Source organism: Brachyhypopomus gauderio, chromosome 6 (assembly GCF_052324685.1).
Source record: "Brachyhypopomus gauderio isolate BG-103 chromosome 6, BGAUD_0.2, whole genome shotgun sequence".
Classification (NCBI taxonomy): Eukaryota; Metazoa; Chordata; class Actinopteri; order Gymnotiformes; family Hypopomidae; genus Brachyhypopomus; species Brachyhypopomus gauderio.
Window position 1 is genome coordinate 15,990,963 of NC_135216.1, and position 5,878 is coordinate 15,996,840.

Below are 5,878 nucleotides of genomic sequence, written 5' to 3' on the forward strand. Positions count from 1 at the left end.
GAGGATGAGGAATGCAGCCTGCAAACAAGAACTGTACACACCTCAAATCCAGTAGTCTGTCTTTTTTTCTGTGGTCATTAGTGAAAACCACTCAAGAGGAAAGGGTGACTGGTACCAGAGCCATTTTCGAGGGAAAACAAGAAATTCTGGGCTGAGCCAGATTTCGCTAAACTTTGTCCACTCAGATAAATCTCTCAGGTAACTGTTTTTTAACTGGTCCACCTCAACGATATTTTGCATAGTTTGCTGACCTGCAAATGGCAGTTGATCCTCCTAGTTTGTACTTGGTTCTCTTTGTGCACTCATTTTCCATTTTCTGTCATATTTGGTTCTTCTTCGAATGTCTTTATTGTTACTGTTTTGGCTGATTCAGTCTTTTTCCAGAACTTCACTGGAATTCACAATGGGGAAATGAGTCATGATTTTCATGTAGTTCTGTGCAGTCTGCATGGGTTGACACATTGAAATGTAATTTTGATGGCAGTGTTTTGCACACGTTCTGTGACCCTTTGCTTTTCCAATTTCTAAGTTAGATCTTAATTTTTCCTATTTTCATTTATATAAGTTGAAAATATAGTTTATTATTAGAAAGTGTGGACTTTAATATTGCTTAGAATAATGTTATTGACAAATGGTCACCTAAACTACCTCATGAAATTATAGCCATAAAGTGTTCATGGAGAAATTATAAGGTCTACATATACAATACAATGCAGGTCTAATTATTGTGATTATTTTGCAGTTGCCTTTCTCAAATGTAGGTACTGCATCCAACCAAGTACATGACTACTTCCATTAACCTCATTACAAATAACAAGTCACTGGGATTTTGTCAGAATTTTATAAACAATTCTCACCTATACTTGCTTCCTTTTAATATTGAAGCTTTGCTGTCCAGTTTGTTAAATAATGATTACAAAATATTAGCATAAATATTTGTTTTGAAAAGTTCTATAATGAGTGAGTCACAATTTGGCTTTATGAGAAACAGGCTCAAATAAAATACCTTTAAAATGAGATATTATAGATTATTCCAATTTGTCTAAGGAAGCCAAAACATTATATGCTAATGGAATTAGCTCTATTATATTGAAACATTGAACCTCCCAGAGATTCAGTATAAATAGGGGTGTTAAGCATAGCTGTCCAGTTACCCCCATCTGTTCCTGCTGGTATAATATACCTGCTTAATATACTACACAATGTACAAATTACCTCAGGGGGAACCATATAATTCTAGGTGGAACAAACCATTACTTGCACTAAAGTCTGTTCAAAACAAATGAAAAGAACCTTGAGGCGGGTTGTTGCTTTTTTCCAATTGTACCAAGCTTGTACCAAACGGTGGTAGCCAAATTGTGATGTGAATCAACCTGTGGCTTCTATGTATCGTTCCCTAATGGTAACTCATAAGAACTAAATTAGCAATTAGCAACATCTAGCTTACTTAACTAACTAGCTATCTAGCTAACTTATTAGCTTGGTCTTGTTTTTTTCCTTATAGGCCGTTATAAATTTTAATTCATTACATGAAGAGGATTGATGTTTTGGCGTTTTTATATATGAAAAATATTTTGAATTACTTTGAGAATGTTATTTCCAGAAATGCGTATCAAATATCAAACATCACATTCTTGTAAAATTCACGACTTTTCATTTAACATCACAATGGGTAATGTTGGTGTCAGACTCTGGTGCAGCTTTGGTGATGGGTAGAGTGTTTTCATAACTACTAATGTTCTGTGATTTTCACCCGCCACAAACTCTAGGGCTTACTTAAAAGGCACAAAAAAAACAAAACAAAAATAAAAAATGTATTGAGTAGTAGTTCTGTGGTTTGAAATGTCTTGTTGACGAGAAGTCAGAATGGACAGATTGCTTAGAGCTGATAGAAAGCCTTCAGTCCATTAAACACTCTTTACAACCATAATGAGCAAAAAAGCATATTGGAGTGTACAACATGATCAACATTAAGGCAGATGGGCTTCAGCTGCAGAAGACCACATCGTACTCCTGGCTAAACTGGACAAGACTGGAAATTAATCTTATTCATAATGTGCCATGTCAAAAAGCTCATCTTAAATTGGTTCTATTACCATGACATGGTGATGTAATTGTGTCACAATGGACCAAAATCTCAAATGAATGTTTCTTTTTTATGCCATGAACAACTGAGGCTTTTCTGAGAGCAATTGATGATCTATCCCAGTAAAAAATATAGTGTACATAACAAAGTACCTGGTGAGTGTGATTCTGTGTATCCTCCTCGTACAATGGCTACATATATTTGCTGTATATGTGGAATATGTTTGTTTACAATAAATAAAATTTTGACCACACCCCAAAAAATGATCAGGAAGAAACACTCTACCATTTCCTGACTATGTGATGAGTACCAGTAGCCTACGTGCTTTTAAAAAGATTCACTAAAGGAATTTTCAAACAAAAGCCATAATTGTAAAAACAATTCACTCTCTTTTCAAAACGTGTATTTCAAAGGTAGCGGCGGCTAATTTTCTGCTATGTAGTTTGAAATGTAACAACTGAAACAGACAACAATTTTTTGTCTGGTTGATATTGATGTACTGACATTCAGCTATCACAGTTCATGTTTTTAGTGGCACTATAAAACACTCCAAAATTAATTAATGTTACATTTTCACTAATGTAGCCATTTGGAGAAGCAAATATACCCAACAGCTAAGTGACTGAGAGTTGACCCAAGTCTTCAGCTTTTAAAAAAATTGAAAATCCCAAGACAACCAATTAAAACTATAGTTTAGATTTTTAGACAGAGCTCATTTACACCACTAGCACATTGTGAGTGAAAATAACCATACGTATGTTCCACTGATTTGCATCGAACATTTCTCTTTATAGGTTTTAAATTAAAGTAAATAAATCTAATATGCAAAAAAGCCAAAGAAGGTCATAGCTGGCTTAAAGCTATCAGACAGGAAGACTTATACACAGGGACGTTATGGGATGATGATAGTATATAATCATCATCCCATATATATCTGTACAGCAGACATTTTGTGTTGGGGCAACTAGATTGAAAAGTTAGTTCTTTATTCTGTCCCAGTTCGCTCCAGGTTAGCTCACTTCCTAGCTACCAGGCTACCAAGAAACTAGATCTTAATGTTTGAAGACAGTAAATTGAGTGACTAAATAGCTTTTCCTCAGCCACTAATCACCTTTAATAAAATCTTTTGTAAAGAACACATGGCTTTTGTCATTGTAATAAGGGTTTGACATTAACATTTAGCTAGCTACCAGGCACGGTGACTAATGCTGATTGACAAGTTCATATATATTTGATTCAGAATTATACAGAACAAGGAGGATATTGATGACAGTAATGCTAATAATATGCAGTCTAATAGTAGTCTATGCCTTTGAGCGTTTTTCAGCAATTCAGTCACATTTAAAGGTAGAATTGTTTTTGCTGTGGGTTTCCCTTTGACGTTTGTACTCATTTACATTACAAAATATGTTTATTATTAAGTAATTCTATTCAATTTTCCATTAAGTAATAACAGTGATAACAAACCAAACCAAAAACATAAACATTCTTAGTTAAACTTTTGCCTGTTCACCTTTTCCATTGAACTGATCAAATGCTTATACTGCATTTAGTTGCCTAAATTAGCTTATGTGTACAATGTAGTTTTTTTTTTCTTAAGCACTTCCACAGGGTTGTATAAGATTGTCCATAGGGGATTTGTTCTGAGGCTTAGTATCACCACCGAGATCCTGAGAAAGAACGAAAGGACCAGCTAATGGGCAGGCGGGAATGCTGCAGCAGCATAAAGAGAGAGAGAGAGAGAGAGAGAGAGAGAGGTTTAGACAGACTAAACACTGCTGTCCAATCAACATCAGTAACAAATTCTGAGTGCTAGGGGCCCATGAATTATTTCTGCACTGTACCAGACCAGGTGTCTGTTTTCTTCTCTAGTCTACATCAAGGGAACAGTGTTTGACTCTCACCGTGTGTCTTAAGAGTGTCCCAGTTTGAGCTGTCCTCCTGTCCTCGTATGTTGCCAACTGTCCCTCTCTGGGACCAGGTTCTCTGACTCTCAGCCACTATTATTAGCAACAGACTTGTCTGTACTACATAAAAGTCTGGACTTGACTTCAAAGCAACTCTGGTGGGGAAGGATGACGGAAAATGTTATACCACACAGAAAAGACTCTAACACCTTCTATCCCTTGTGTGTGTATGTGTGTGTGTGTGTGTGTGTGTGTGTGTGTGTGTGTGTGTGTGTGTGTGTGTGTGTGTGTGTACGCATCAGATTATATAAAACCTGAAGAAGATTCCAGGTGAGTAGCTGCAGTGTACTGTAGTAAAAGATATAGAGATCTTGTACACAAGATTTCGAGAGAATCAGGATATTTCGGACAGAGGTCATTTACCTGCACAGTTGAGGAAGGACGCCTGTCCTACTGTCTTATATATATCCTGAGATCCTATACACACACACACACACACACACACACACACACACACACACACACACACACACACGTTTGTTGAGATACATTTTTAATACATTTGAATTGTACCTGTACAATTTCTGAGCCACATTCATTTTTAGTATTGCTGCATGCACATTAAGCACATTAGAAGATCTCCAACTGTTCATTTCTTCATTCTGCACGTTCCACCAGCTCTTCATGTGGAATATAGCACATCCTGACATGAGGACAACCTTTTAGGATTCTTGTTTAAATCCCACCACCCAAATTCCAACCTACAGACTCTCTTTCCTACCTCCAATACACATTCCAAGGCGTGCAAAAATTTAATTCTTTACTTGCAACCACTCAAACCTACATGCATTGGTAGTGACAATGAAGACTTCCTCCTGAAAAGTTTGGAAATATATGAACATTTTAAAAAGTGTGGTTTTCCTAAGGAAGTCACAGAAGTTGCTATTGCTCGTGTTTTACATATTCAGAATGTGGATGCACTGACCTATAAACTATCTCCTGCAAGAATTCCTTTGGTCCTGACATATCATCCTGATAATATTACAATTATAATTAAACACTTCAGAATCCTCCAGGTTGATGCACAGACCACTTCTCTTTTAAAGGATCCTCCACCATCTCTTATAGATGAGACAAAAACATTAAAGAGTTACTCATCAAGAGTGATATGAATGACCGTTCATATATTAACTGCTAGCCTGCAACCGATCTGAATATGCTATATGTAAATTCATTAACACGAGCACAATTAAGAACTGAGGGGATCATACTACCAGAGGATAAAATAACAGATGTTGGGGGAGCTACGAGTACCTTGGAATCCCAAATGCAAATGAGAATCATCAAGATGCCAAGGAAAGCAACAACAGTCAAATAGCTGTAAAGACTGAGTAAAGTCCTGAGACGTCAGCTGAATGGGAAGAACATGATCTGGGCTGTCGACACAATGCTCTACCAATCATCACAAACCCCACTGCCATAATCAAAGGAGGAAACAGAAGCCACTGACATCAAGACAAGGGAACTGCTTGATTCGTCCCAAATCCAGTGCTCTTAAACTGTACAGTAAGGGAAGGGGTTAGGGGAGCTGAGGACTAGTGGACACCAGAGCCAACATCCAAAATGAACCAACCAAGATCGAGGAGTACGCTAGGAAGATGGCCCCAGGTAATGAAGTGCTTGGTGAGCACCTCAGACAGCAGAAACCTGAGGTGGACGCGACTGAGGGGGAGCAGGGACAAGCTGTGAATACTTGCTGTCATTAGAGGCTGGGCTCAGCCTCACCAGGCTGGATCCCAGATGATGTTTGTGCAAAAGATGCTCCTGAAACAATATAACACATAACGGTGGGAAGCAAGATGCTAGCAGGCATAGCTAAACAAGT